At 46.6% G+C, this 15104-nt stretch overlaps 1 protein-coding gene and 1 long non-coding RNA gene across 23 annotated transcripts in view; one reads left to right on the top strand and one right to left on the bottom strand.

Moving 5' to 3' along the window:
* Positions 1–15104, top strand: part of NDST2 (N-deacetylase and N-sulfotransferase 2) — a 242065-nt gene that overhangs the window by 152064 nt on the left and 74897 nt on the right. For 5 of the 22 annotated variants that reach the window (XM_042850137.2, XM_024107977.3, XM_042850141.2 and 2 more), the window contains one exon: positions 14190–14256. The exons of the other annotated variants lie outside the window; for them this stretch is intronic. The gene's annotated coding sequence lies outside the window, so the exon portion shown is untranslated. The remainder of the gene's footprint in view (positions 1–14189; positions 14257–15104) is intronic. 22 annotated transcript variants of the gene reach the window in all.
* On the bottom strand, positions 11983–13867 carry LOC135972683 (uncharacterized). Its single transcript, XR_010589162.1, has 2 exons — positions 13200–13867; positions 11983–12532 (listed from the first exon to the last, which is right to left on the bottom strand). It is a non-coding gene; the product is annotated as an uncharacterized LOC135972683 (long non-coding RNA).

The raw sequence follows: 15104 nt of genomic DNA, 5'->3' as shown, positions 1-15104 counted from the left end.
AATCCAGGGAGATGCCTCCCCTCCGAATGTAGGAAGAGGAGAAAGGACAAGGAAAAATCCCTTGTAGCGGTTTTAGGCAATCATCTTACCACACAACCCCGCCTTTCTTTCTACACTGTTCCCTTCTCTTGCTGTGAAGTTGGCCTGATTTTTGTTTGCTGGGCTGTGGTAGTTTTACTAACCGGAGGGCTGGTATCTGGTGTCTTTTTTTCTTAACTGCACTTGGTTTGCCTCCGTGCTTTCTGCTATAAGGAGACAGCCGGCTGCCTGTCACAGTGCTTCTTGCTATAGAATGGAAGAAGAGGAGGAAAACAATGACAAATATAATCATCAGTTTTAATGCTTCCTCCTTTGCATTACCCATTTTTATGAACTGGACCATCTGAAGGTTGCAGTTTGGCTAGTGAGGACTCCAGCACAGGTGCACACAAGTACAGCCACGCTGGCTGGAACCTTGCTCAGACCCGTCAGGATGTAAATAGGCCCATAGAAAGGAAAACAAAACAAAACATTAATTCTTCTTCGAGTGCTTGCTCATGTCGATACCATTCTATGTGTGCGCACGCCCACGTGCCAATCATTGGAGATTTTTGCCTTAGGTATCCATAGGGTTGGCTGTAGCACCTCCTTGAGTGCTGCGCTCATGTGTTGGTATATTAGGCACTGCCAATCCTATGCCCTCTCCGTTCCTTCTTACCACCCGTGACAGTTGGTCTGAGCGCCTTGTCTTGGCTTGCAAGAGCATTAGCGGTTCTTCACAGCCAGTTGTCTGTCTTCTTTGTATGTAGTTTGTAGGTATTTATTTAGGTATTAAATTAAGTCTTAGGTTAGTTTGATAGCACTGCTCTACAGCCAAAATGCTTCTGAAATAAATGTAGTCAAACTTTATTAATTCTGGGTCACTGACAACAAAAATGATGCTTAAAATTGCTGATTGGCTCTAGTTTTCAAGATATGCTATTGGGTCAGTATATACGACCCTTGACTTGGGAATGGCGGAGGATAAGTGAGTTATAAAGGGAAGGGATCTCAATTTAAACCAGAAATGACTAAAATACATCTTTGACTGGATCTATGAATAAATCTATGACTGGGTTTGGACAGTACTTGCTTTTTAGGCAAAACAATGAATGATGCAATCTGAAGCTGGTATTACGTCATACATGATATGAATTGCATCATGTTATTCCTAGAAGTCACGGATGATGCAATCATAACGAAGCTTACATCACTCTGCTGAACAAATTGCCCTATATCAGCTCTAGAAATCATACAGTGTCGTGCTCTCTTATTTGTCAGTGTTTGATTTTGCAAAGGGACACACTTCTGTTTAGCCAAAGTGAGCAGAGATGCCTCGTACTTGTGTGAACAGTGCAGATAACTTCTGCTATGTTTGTGGTGAAGTGACTTTTGCATCACAAAAGCGCAGTATAACCACTATGGTTAAGAAAGCCTATCAACTTTATTTTGGCTGCAAAATTGGAGATCGGGACAAGAGGTGGGCCCCACACATATGCTGCAACACTTGTGCAACAAATCTTCGCCAGTGGTTGAACAGGAAAAGGAACTCTATGCCTTTTGCAGTGCCAATGATTTGGAGAGAGCCAACAGATCATACCAGCAGTTGTTGTTTCTGCATGGTGCCTCCAGTGGGGAAAGGTGTGTCAAAAAAGAAAAAGTGGACTGTGCATTATCCAAACATTCCATCAGCTATACGCCCAGTATCCCACGGAGAAGGACTGCTGGTTCCTGATGCACCAGAATCATTCTCAGTTGAGTCAGACGAGGAAGAGGAGGAAACTTCTGGTCCTGAACCATCAATGTCACAGGACCCACATTTTCTCCCATCCCCCTCCTCTGAACCACACCTCATAACACAAGGTGAACTGAATGACCTTGTCAGGGATTTGAAACTACCCAAGAGTAAGGCAGAGCTGTTGGGCTCCAGACTACAGCAGTGGAATCTCCTGGCAGGTGATGTTAGGATTTCCATGTTCCGTGACCGTCAAAAGGATCTTGTCCCATTCTTCTTCACGGAAGGTGATCTTGTAGCCTGCAACAACATCGATGGTGTGATGGCAGCCTTCAACATCATTCACGATCCAGATGAGTGGAGACTGTTCATTGATTCATCGAAGACGAGTCTTAAAGCTGTTTTACTGCATAATGGCAATGTTTTGCCATCAATTCCAGTTGGTCATGCAGTCCATATGAAGGAAACCTATGACAACATGATGCAACTTTTGAGGTGCATAAACTATGACCAACATCAGTGGCAGCTTTGTGGCGATTTGAAGGTTGTTGCTCTCTTGCTTGGTCTGCAGACTGGATACACAAAGTACTGCTGTTTTCTCTGCAAATGGGATAGTCGTGCAAGAGATTCCCACTACATCAAGAAAGATTGGCCACTCCGACAGTCATTGGAGCCTGGGAGGAAAAGTGTTCAGCATCCACCACTTGTTGAATCAAGGAAGATTTTGTTACCACCCTTACACATCAAGCTGGGTCTGATGAAGAACTTTGTCAAGGCCATTGACAAAACACAAGCAGCTTTCAAGTACCTCCGTGGAAAATTTCCAAGGTTAAGTGAAGCTAAGATAAAGGAAGGTGTCTTTGTTGGTCCTCAGATTCGTGAACTTCTTAGAGATGATGCATTTGACCATGCACCGCGTGGCAAGGAAAAGACGGCATGGAAAGCCTTCTAGTTAGTGGCAATAAATTTTCTCGGAAACAACAAGGCAGACAACTACAGGTTGTTGGTGGAAAACCTCCTCAAGGCATACAAAAGCCTTGGTTGCAACATGTCACTAAAGATACATTTTTTGCACTCTCATCTAGATTTTTTTCCACCGAACTGCGGAGCAGTGAGCGACGAGCACGGCGAGCGATTTCACCAGGACATTGCAACAATGGAGAAACGCTATCAGGGCAAATGGAGCCCATCAATACTTGCAGACTATTGCTGGACAGTGATAAGAGATGCTCCACTTAATGAATACAAGAGACAAGCCAAAGAGCTCCGAGTAGACACTGAATAGGACTAAACTATGTACATAATAGTTTTTTGCCTTTTGTTTTATAATACATTTTATTTATATAACCCTTTTGCTGATTTTTAAAGTGTTACATAAACAGGACAGGTGAAATATTATCATGTAAAGCAACCATATACACATGAAAAGACCTAGGTTTACAATTTATGATTAAAACTCTACTATCTACACAATATACATAGACATCATGTAAAAACTTAAATATCTTAGAAACAGTAGCCAATCAGTTGTTTTAATTGTCATATTTGAATTCAGCACATCAAAATACATAATAAATAGCACATTTTATCTCTGAAGCAGACGACTTCTCAAAAATTGTAGACCAGTGTAGTTAGAGTCCCAGCTGGGATTTTGTGTGCCCCACTCTCCCTGTTTCAAACCATGCTCATCATGCAACAGGTGACCTGCACGATAGTTGTTTGAAGTGCTTGGGGGAGTCCCATAAAAAGGACAAGTGCAGAATCTGTAAGAACTTTCTCCCTAGGACCCAAAAGGAGCGGGATATGCGCTTGGGGGCCCCTTCTCCTGGAGGCTGTGCTTTGTTCTGCGTTGGAGCCTTCCCACTTGGACCCCATGCCAAGCACTTTGGCTTCAGTGTGGAGTGCTCTGCCCGGCTCCGTTCCCCCTTGCCAGTGCCAAAGGAGCGGCAAAAGATAGAGACCCCTGCCACCGGAAGGGAAAGGGGCTCGGTGAGGCAGTCGTTAGGCTCTAAACAGGCCTTTTGAAGGCGCTCCTGAGGACGACGCACCAGTCTACATACTGGATCCTTCTCCCAGTTTTCTGAACCATCTGTCCCACTTTTACCATGCTTGGTCCCAGATAACCTCTGACCATTGGGTCCTGCGCATGGTAGAAGTGAGATATTCTCTCCAGTTCTGTTCCTTCCCTCCCTCCCAACACTTTCCCCTTCCTCATGAGCATCTCCTCATGCAGGAGGTCCAAATGCTCCTTGCTGTGGGAGCTAAGGGGCAAGGGATTCTATTCCTGTTATTTCCTAATTCCCAAAGCCAAGTGGCATTTCAAACCCATTCTCAACCTGTGTGGCCTCAACAGATTCATGAAGAAGTTAAGGTTCCGCATGGTCTCTCTGAACACGATTATTCCCTCTCTGTATCCAGGAGACTGGTATGCTGCCCTCAGCCTCAAGGACGCTTACTTCCACATATCTATAATTCCAGCCCACAGATGGTTCCTCAGGTTCATGGTCAACCCCAACCATTACCAATTCACAGTCCTCCCCTTTGGCCTGTCAACAGCCCCACGAGTGTTCACCAAGTATATGTCGGTCGTAGCCACCTTCTTATGCCAGAGGCAGGTGCAGGTATACCCATATCTCGATGACTGGCTGCTCAAAGGACATTCCAGGGACCAAGTGGTGTGCCAAGTCAGCTTTGTAAGATCCACCTTTGACAGGTTGGGTCTCCTGCTCAATGACATTAAATCTACCCTATCCCCAACGCAGAGGATAGAGTTTATTGGAGCAGTGTTGGACTTGGGCCAGGGCATCCCTGCCGGAGGCTCCGTTTCAGACAATGACAGACCTCATTCAGAGCTTCAAGTGGTACCCCATTACCACAGCAAGGGGTTGCTTTAAGCTCCTCGGCCATATGGCGGCATGTACATACATGGTACAACACGCAAGGCTGAGGCTCAGGCCTCTCCAAGCTTGGCTGGCATTAACCTTTCGGCCCGGGCGCAACAGTCTGGACAAGGGAGTCATCCTCCCGGTGGCAGTTCTCGAGTCTCTTCACCAGTGGCTCAAGCCACAGGAGGTGTGCGAGGGAGAATCCTTTAACAAGCCCCAGCCCTCCCTGTCCCTGGTGACAGATGCGTCAGTGTGGGAAAGAGGCGCTCACCGAGGTAAACTCCAGACCCAAGGTCTCTGGTCGCAAGATGAGCTGTCACTCCACATCAACGTCAAAGAGTTGAGAGCGGTCCGACTGGCATGCCAAACCTTCCAGGCCCATTTGCAAGGGAGCTGCATGGGTGTCATGACAGACAACACAACTGCGATGTTTTATATAAACAAGCAGAGTGGGGCTTGTTCCTCTCCCCTGTGTCGGGAAGCCCTCAAGCTGTGGGACTTCTGCATAGTCCATTCCATTCACCTGGAAGCATCTTACCTCCCAGGTTCTCAGAACGAGCTGGCGGACTACGTCAGCAGATCCTTCCACAGTCACGAGTGGTCTATCTGCCTGGACTTTCCAAAGGTGGGGAGTTCCCCAAATTGAACTGTTCACCACAAAGAGCAATAGAAAATGCCCTCGGTTCTGTTCCTTACGGAATCACAGTCCGGGCTCCCTTGCAGACGGGTTCCTCCACCCCTGGACGGCCCATCTGTTGTACATGTTCCTGCCGTTTCCACTTGTCCACTAGGTCCTGCTAAAGATCTGCAGGGACAAGGCGGAGGTCATACTGGTAGCACCAGCCTGGCCTCACCAGCATTGGTATACCACGCTCCTGGAACTGTCGGTGGATGCTCCAGACTCATTGCCCCTGTTTCCGGACCTCATTACCCAAGACCACGGTCTCTTTCATCATCCCGACCTTGAGTCTCTCCACCTCACTGCTTGGAAGCTTCATGGCTAAACCCAATGGAGTTCGTGCTCTGAGCCAGTTAGGGAGGTCCTACTTGGTAGCAGGAGACCATCCACCAGGGCCACTTACCTGGCCAAGTCAAAAAGATTTGCAATCTGGTGTTCTCAGAATCATGCTCCCACAACACAGGCTCCCATACCACTCATCTTAGACTATCTACTACAGCTAAAACAGCAGGACCTCTCAGCATCATCTCTCAAGATCCACCTAGCAGCCATCTTGACCTTCCACCTGGATGCGGCCGGACATTCCGTCTTCGCCAACCCAATGGTCAGTCCTTTCCTGAAAGGTCTGGACAGGCTATACCCATGGGTTAGGCAACCAATCCTCCAACCAATCTCAACCTGGTCCTGTCCAGACTATTGGGGCCCCTGTTTGAACCCCTGGTGACTTGTTCATAGCTCTACCTGTCATGGAAGGTCTTCCTAGTTGCCATTACATCAGCAAGGAGAGCATTGGAGCTTAAATCCCTAACCTGCGATCCCCCTTATACCATTTTTTATAAGGACAAGGTGCAACCCAGGCCTCATCCAGCCTTTCTGCCAAGGTTGTGTCCCAATTCCACACCAATCAGGACATTTTCCTACCAGTCTTTTATTCTAAGCCTCACGCAGATAGCCGAGAGCAAAGGCTACATTCCTTGGAAGTTTGATGAGCACTGGCCTTTTACATGGAACGCACAAGGCCGTTCCGTAAGTCGAACCAGTTGTTCGTGGTGGTTGGGGATAGAATGAAGAGCCTCGAGGTGTCATCACAGAGAATTTCACTGTGGATCACGTCCTGTATCTGGGCATGCTACGATCTGGCAAAGGTTCCAGCCTCTGCACTGACGGCACATTCCACAAGAACGCAGGCCTCATCAGTGGCGTTTCTGGACCAGGTCCCAATCCAGGAGATCTGCAGGGCGGCGAAGTGGTCCTCAGTTCACACTTTCACACCTCATTACGCTATTACCCAGCACGCCAAGGACGATGTAGCATTCGGCAGAACGGTGCTCCAGTCAGCGATTCCACAAGCTCTAACCCCACCTCCTAATTAGGGCTTGGGAATCACCTAATTGGAATCGACATGAGCAAGTGCTTGAAGAAGAAAAAACCGTTACCTTCTTGTAACTGTTTGTTCTTCAAGATGTGTTGCTCACATCCATTCCAAACCCACCCGCCTTCCCCTCTGTCAGAGTAGCCAGCAAGAAGGAACTGAAGAGGCAGCAGGTTGGCAGAGACCTATGTTCACCGCCATGAGGGCGCCGCTCTAGGGGGCTCCACAGCCAACCCGACGGGTGCTACTAGGGGAAAAACTTTTTGATGACTGTGCACACGGCACACACACCTTGGAATGGAAATGAGCAACACATCTCGAAGAACAACAGTTACGAGAAGGTGAGTAACCGTTTTTTTCTGAAAGCCTCCGAGACACTCTTTCATTCATTTAACATATGAAAGGAGAAACTATCTTCCCCCCAGAAGCTGTCAAAATGGATTTATAGTTTATCGCTGTAGAGATCAGCTATGAGTTCAAAGATATCTGGATCTCTTTTCTAGATACTTTTGGATTAAAAAAAATGTTTGAGACTGCTTGAAGAATGCCAAACCTCTATTCTGCACCCCTCCAGGTTCCCTGCCATCCTCTTCTCCCTGTTCGTGTGCATCTTAGCCTATTTGATGTCTATAATTCCACCACCTCTAATATATCATGTCTGTATAGCATTGCCTTGTCTTGTGCTGTTTGCTAAGTTGTAAAATTGCATAACTCTATTGGAGAACCCGTGAAGCATGTTGTATTCGGGAACATATACAAGCTTTAGGTCATTTTCCTTTCTGTACTGTTTTTCTTTACCATAATCAATAAACCAATTAATCAGAAAAAAAACCCCTATTGTGTTACTTGGAAGGTTTTTTCTAGATTGCGATGTTCTCCTGAATCCGTTCTTTTTCTATTAAAAAAAAACCAAAAACTTCCTTTGTTCTTCCACTTGTGTCTTATCCTCTAACCCTTGTATATTTTTATTGTCCATCTGTTTATTTTTTATATCCTCCTTAAACTGAGGAGACCAGAAGTGTACTTAATTTCTCTGGTGCAGTTGCTACAGGGCTCTATAAAGTGGCATTGTTACCTCTCTAGTTTTATTTGGGTTGCTTGTCCAGATTGAGGATGAAATCCTTCTGGGATCAACTACCTGCACTTGGGCTCCCATGTGAAATCTGCTCTCTGGGCCAGGTGGACCTTGCTGTATTTGATCAGTGTAAATATTAAGATTTCTGTACGTAGAAAAACTTAGCACCCTTCTAGATTTCAGGAAAGCTGTTTGTATCATAGTGGTGGAGGACTGCACTGTTAGAACCACACACATTCACAGATGAGCCACACGCACTCCCCAAAGCATCTGTTGCACGCCAGCTTTGTCTCTTTTCTGGAGTAATATGCAAAGTGAAACTTCTAGTGTGACTGTTTTGGGTTTTTTTAAATCCCTAGGTAATACAAATCCATAGGGCCATTCTTTATCAAGTGCCCACACCACATATCTACTGACTAACAAGAACCTTTGAGCTTCTGCTTGGAACAGGCTACGTGGCCAAGTTTCTATTAACTGAGAGAGCTCTCTGACTCTGTTGTTTGTGCTATTGAATTGATAACTGAACACAAACACAAGAAGAGAGGTGCTTAATGGCAGTATTTACCCGCTTTCCAAAATGACTTGTCAAAATGTGTACTGAGCAGGTGTCTTGTTGTTACACTGGTGAACTCCCTAGGGCCTCCAGGAGGGAATGAGTTGCTACTTCCTCTGCTGAGAGTTTGGAAGCTGTTGTCTAGCTGCTATTATTAGTTCTGGTAGCATTAAATATACATTAGGGGCTTTCAAAAACACTCCAGCAGTATGGTCCCTGCTCACAATCTAAAGCCAGGCAGATGAGTACTCCAAGGGAAGGGGGCAAGGGAACAACGGTAAATAATTTATTTACGAGTCAACTCAGTTCTCTGCAAATAGCATGGCAGAAGATAATCTTTTGGTGCTCTTAATGACGCGCTCAGTCATAAAGCTCATTAAAAGGGAACGTTTACAGGAAAACCCAGGTTTGATCAACTCTAAGGCCTGGTCTACACTTAAAACTTAAGTTGACATAGCTACGGTGTTCAAGTGTGTGGAAAAAAATCCACATCCCTGAGTGCCATTGATAGGCCAACCTAACACGCAGTGTAGATGCAACTAGGACAATGGAAAAATGCTGCTATAGCATCTGTAATGTAGATATGGCCTGAGAGTATTCCAGCAGTGAAATAGCCCATCACTTTGATCACATTACTCCTCTCTCAATCTTGTCACTGGCTACCCATTCACTATCACATCACCACCTTCCACGTAACTCTGCCCTTCCACATCTATCCTGCTTCGTCAAGCTTCACGTTGCCCCTTTCACCTCTACTCTGCACATCTTCCCAACTTTGCCTGCCTGCTTGTCAGCTTCTTGTGTAATTCCCTCCATGCCTCTTTCACATGGTCCCCTATGCATAGTGCAAATTACTCGCGCTCATCTCCGAGGCTTCTACAGTGATCACATTTGAGTCCCTCTTGCCGATCCACTTTCCATCTTCTGGATATCTCCTGGGGGAAGAAGGGAAGGTGTGTTGTATCGAGATGTCTTGACTGAATGTGGGGGACAGGGTAAGAAGGGAGTTGTGACATGGAGGAAGGAGGCCATTTACATTGTTACTGAGCTTTGTTTTAGCATTTGCACATGCCGGAGAGTCACATTTTAAAAAGTTGAAAAATAAACTATAATCACAGCCCACGCACCTCTCAGCATGTGTCATCTGCTGCTGTGATCCACCCCGGAGCATGGTGGTGATGCCCTTGGCTGCTGGCTAACTCTCCGAGTCTCATATACTGCCGGGGAGTTAGATTCCACTCCCTTTAGCATTTTGAAATGTTAATTGTACATAGAACACGAGAAGTGCCAGAGTGGATTAGACTGGGGATCCAGCTGGTCGGGATCCTGCCTCTGAGGCCAGTAGCAGTGCTTCAGAGGAAGACATCTGCATCCTAATCTCCTGGAGGTAGGGACTGTCATTTGCTTTGTGACTGTGCAGTGCCTCTTACAGAGGGCCCTGACATGGCAGAGGCCTCTTGGCAGTACTGCAGTATCAATATAAATAATATTGATTATTAGAGGAGGCTGTCATGCCCTTTCCAGAAATATGCTGCGTAGAAGTCCCGAAGGCAAGAGCCGGCCTAGTAAAGGTAGATGCACTTGGTCTCTTGCAAATCTGATTGCTTATTTGTTTACTAATTGGCTTTAGAGATATTAAATAGATATTCGATATTAAAGTTTATTTAACACCTCTATTGGGCTGGTCAACTCCAAGGGCAGAGCTTCTGCTTTAGTCTGGAATCAGTACCTGTTGGAAAGCACATCTTTTCAGCACAGTGTCCCTCAGCTCTTGATGCCCTGTTGAAGTAGGAGCTCTGGCTCTAGGGAGGCTGGCTGGCCAGCAGCTGCAGTAAATAACCCTGCTTGTAAGTGCTCCCTCTCTGCTTCAGTTACTCTGGCTATGGCTACACTACAGAGCTTACAGCGGCGCATGGAGAGAGCTCTCCTGTTGACTTAGGCCTTGTCTACACTGTAGAGTTTTGTCAACAAAAGTTATGTTGACACTCAAAAAAAGCTATACTTAAAATCGGTATTGCATGTTCGCACTCACTGCCTCTGTTGGCAGAGCGCGTCCACACGTGGGGCACTAGCATCGACAGTGTGAGCAATACACTGGGTACCTATCCCACAGTCCAGCTTGACATCTTCTGCCACTAGCTCTTGTGGGAAGGTGGAGCGGATCAATGCATTTCTTTCTGTCCCAGTATTCCATGGGCTTCTGGCTTTCTTTTGCGGCATTTTTCAACAGCCCTTGTTTGCTGTTCACCCCGCCATCTCTGTGTGAAGGGATGGATCCTGCACTATTCTCCTATGCTCTGATAACTCATGAAGACTTCGCGGATGTCTGTGCAGTTAATCGCAAAGTTCCTAACTGAAGAAGACTCCCAGTTGCCTGACATTCTGTGTGATATGGATAGGAGTAACTTTAGATTGCTTTTGGCATTCACGGAGCAGGTGCATAGGGTGGACCGTCACTTTTGGGCTCAAGAAACAAGCACAGAATGGTGGGATCATATCCACATGCAGGTGTGGGATGATGAGCAGTGGCTACAGAACTTTTGGATGTGGAAAGCCACCTTCCTGGAACTGTGTGCGGAACTCACCCCAGCACTGCGGCTCAAGGACACCAGAATGAGAGCTGTCCCATTGGTAGAGAAGTGTGGGGCAATTGCTGTGTGGAAACTGGCGACTCCACACTGCTACTGGTTGGTTGCAAATCAGTTTGGAGTGGGGAAGTTGACCGTTGGGGCTGCATTAATGCAAAAGTGTGCAGGGCAATAAATCGCATCCTGCTACAAAGGAATCTGGGAAATGTGCGTGAAATAGTGGACGGCTTTGCAGAAATGGGTTTCCCTAACTGTGGAGGGGTGATAGATGGCGCATACATTCCAATTTTGGCACCAGACACCTTGCGACGGAGTACATCAACAGGGTACTTCTCTATGGTGTTGCAAGTGCTTGTGGATCACCATGGGCATTTCACTGACATCAATGCAGGGTGGCCTGGGGAGGTGCATGGCACATGCATCTTCAGGAACACCGACCTGTATAGAAAGCTACAAGCAGGGACTTTCTTTCCAGACCAGAAGATTACAGTGGGAGATGTTGAAATGCCGATAATGATCCTGGGAGACCCAGTGTACCCCTTACAGCCATGGCTCATGAAGCCTTACACGGGAAACCTGGACAGCAGTAAGGAGCAGTTCAAGAACAGGCTGAGTAGGTGCCGGATGACAGTGGAATGTGCCTTTGACAGATTAAAGGTGCGCTGGCGACACCTTTATGGCAGGTTAGACCTCAGTGCGGATAATATTGCCATGGTCATAGCTGTGTGTTGTAGGTTGCATAATCTTTGTGATGCTAAGGGTGAAAGGTTTCCTCAGGGGTGGAATGTTGAGGCAGACCGCTTGGCTGCTGATTTTGAGCAGCCAGATACCAGGGCTATCAGAGGGGCCCAGAGGAGGGCAATTCGAATCAGGGAGGGTTTGAGGCAACACTTTGAAAATGAGAATGAGTAATGTACATCTGTGATTGATGCTGTAATGTTACATTACATATAGTTTTCTTAGGAAGCAATGGTGACATTTGGGGCCTTACATTTCAGTAAGCAAATGATTAAACTGCCTGTGTATTTATTGGTAGTGCCTGCTTTCTCAATTTTTAGGAAACAAATAAAGATGTTACCATTCAAAAACTTTGCTTTTATTGCACAAGAAACACACACACACACACACACACACACACACACACACACACACACATATGCTTGGTGGGAAGGCAGGTACCAGGGAAGGGCAGACTTTCAGAGCTGTGTGTAGGTCCAGCTATGATTGTGAAAGTTGTCTGAGGAAGTGGAGTGATAGGGAAACCGAGAAGTCCCGGAAAGTGGAAAGGACTGTGCAAGTGGAGTTTGGGAGCATATGGAAAAGAATTCTGAATGTGCTGCAGGGAAAGGGAGGCATGCATTTGCTCAGTCTGCAGCATTATTAAGGACTTCAGCATCTGTGTTTGCTCCTCCATGACTTCAATCATCCGCTCAGTAGCATCCTTAACAAAGTCCTGGTTTTCTTTTCTGCCCTGCCTTTCAGCTTCCCTCAACACCTTGTGTTCTCTTTTCTCTGCATTGGAGAAGTGCAGTATCTCCCGAACATGTCTTCTTTGCTCCATCTTGGGCGCTTTCTTATCTAGCGGAGACGCTTGGCTGGTGTGTGGGGGTGTTCCTGAAGGCCATATCTGCCGAAGCAGAAGGAACAATGCACAGAAGCATGATTAATTTCACACACAGCATTGAAACATTTCAGTAAAATACACCTTTTGTAACATAACAATCACTTTCTCACTCACCCTTGGCAAGCACACATCTCTGTGAACACCCAAAGGATGGTGAGTGTTGGCGGTGGGGGTGCTCTACATGGGGAAAAGAGCACTCACTTTGCAAGGGTTGCAGTTAAGCTGAGTAGCGGAAAAAATCTAAAGTTCTCTCACTCTTTTTCACAGGCGGGGTCATTGTAGCAGATATGTCACTGCTGAGGGTAAGCAGAGAAACGAGGGTACAGCTGCTACATGCTTGTGGCTTCTGCTCTGGTCCCTATGCTACTCGCCTGTGTGCCGTTTTGGTCCCTGCACAAGTGATTGCTGAATGGCGCAGGAAAGTTTCCTACAATAGGGGAAGGAACAGAGCAGCTCTGCCAAGGAACCTTCAGCAGAGGATTGCCGAGTACCTCCAGGAAACTTTCCTAGAGATCTCTGGAGGATTCCTGTGAGATCTCGGCGTGCATCAACACCCTGTTCCACCGTACTGATTAGCTACACAGGGAAATGTCCAGCTCACAGAAACACAGCCTTCCACATTTCTATACCCTGAACCCACCTCCACACTACACAAACCACAGCCACTTACCAGGCGTCTTGTCTACTGCTTCTTGCTTGCCGGAGAGCAACTGCTGAGACTAGCTAGACACCTCCGGAGTGCTGAATAATTTCTGGCTGCGGCCGGGAGCTCCACATCGTTGTCTAACTCCACCTCTTCATCAATGACTTTGTGCTCCTGGTTAGGTCCTCTTTCTGCTGCTTCCAGGCCAGCCAAAGTATCCCTGGGTCTCTTGGTGTTGGAAGAGGAGTCGCCACCGAGGATAGCATCCAGCTCTTTATAGAACTGGCAGGTCTTAGGTGCAGCACCGGAGTGACGTTTTGCCTCCCCCGCCTTATCTTTATCTGTTTGAAAACTGCACTGGTAATCAGGTGGAGAAGGGGTGTAACCTGATCTGGGTTGGTCGCATCTGCCCTGATATTTATCATATGGGTCTGACTCTTTCTTACACATCAACATGTGTATAGCTTTTCACGCCAAGAAAGCCTATTGAACTGAATTAGGAGTGGCCAAAATAAAAAGAGTGGAGCTTTGAAGATTGATTTACAGACCATGTTAAAGGAAGCTCTGTATTTAATGGACAAAATGTGAAAAATCCCATTAGATTTCTTAGCTCTCCCCAGTCTTTTTGCCAGCCTCCCAGCTCACACCACATTCCTCCTCCCCTACTGCCCCCTTTGTTCTTTGTATTTTTCCTCTGACCCTGGGTCCCTTGTTTCTTCAGTGTTTGTCATTTCTCAGCTCCTCCTCTGTGTGTTCTCACTCTGTGTTCCACAATCCTGCCCACTGAAGTGCAACTGTACTTCACTGCCTGGGAAGCCTGTCCGGTGCCAACAAGACTTTTCATTGCCTTATTCTGTCCTCATAGCACGGTTACTGTAATGTAATCATTACCTGGGTTCTGGAGAGCGAAGGTGCTCCTGCTAAGCAAATATTTACAAACACTGCTGAGAGCTGACTTTCAGGAAAGGAAGAGAGGAATACCCTTTAAAACCTTGTTTCTCTGATTTAATTTAACAGAGAAAATTGTTTGACTTTGAGAGCACAAAATCCAAGGAGCAGCTCCCCTTCTTCAGACTGACTTGAGGTGAGTTTGGAGTCTTTTGACTCACTCTGTGCTGACACCCTGGTTTGATTAGGGGGCTAAGATAAGGCTACTCAGAATTCCAGTTTTTAAATGTTCTCATGTCAAAATACGAGGTCGGGGACTGGGAGCAGCTTGGGAGGAAGAGGGTTGGATTTGTATTGAGCCAATAAGAATGAAAAGGCGCACTTGTAAGTGGTTCTCAGCTATGCAGAATGGCTTAGAGAGGAAACAGTTTCACATTGTTTGCCCTCAGTAGCACCGTTGTCAGTGTGTGATGGGAAGAGAGGCAAATTGGGTGAGAAGGGAATTTCTGACACAACTACTGAGCGAGGTGGGCATTCTGTATTGGGAAGGGTGCAGGGAGGGAGGCTCTTTACTTGTTGCTAAATATTTTATTCCAATGGAGTTGATACATGCAACCCTTGCGTGCAGAATTCTGGGCAATGTGGTTCAATATCCAGTAACTCTGACTTGGACGAGACAGAATAAGAACTGGAAGGATGGGGGTGGACGGCTAAAATGCTCCTACAAATTTAAAGCTGCAAGGCAGATTTCTTACCCCTCCATGGCACCATGCCTAACAGTTGTAAGATCCCTCTTCAGGGACTGTGTTTGTTTCTGTGTTTGAACAGGTCCCAGCACAATAGGGCTGCAGTCCTGATTTAGACCTCTAGGAGCTACCATAAAAGTAAACAGTGGCATTGTGTTTCTCTAAATACTGTGCTGAAGGGAAGGGCTCATGTTTTCTCTTGAACTTCTGTCTGCAGGGATGATGGGGGAAGAGTGATGCTAAAGGAGCCTTGTGACCCATTTCAGTGATGTAGTGGGAGTGATGAGTTTGTGCCTGG

Source organism: Chrysemys picta, chromosome 7 (genome assembly GCF_011386835.1).
Source record: "Chrysemys picta bellii isolate R12L10 chromosome 7, ASM1138683v2, whole genome shotgun sequence".
In the NCBI taxonomy this organism is placed as follows: Eukaryota; Metazoa; Chordata; order Testudines; family Emydidae; genus Chrysemys; species Chrysemys picta.
The sequence above is the reverse complement of the archived record's forward strand: the minus strand, read 5'-3'. Positions and strand labels throughout refer to the sequence as shown.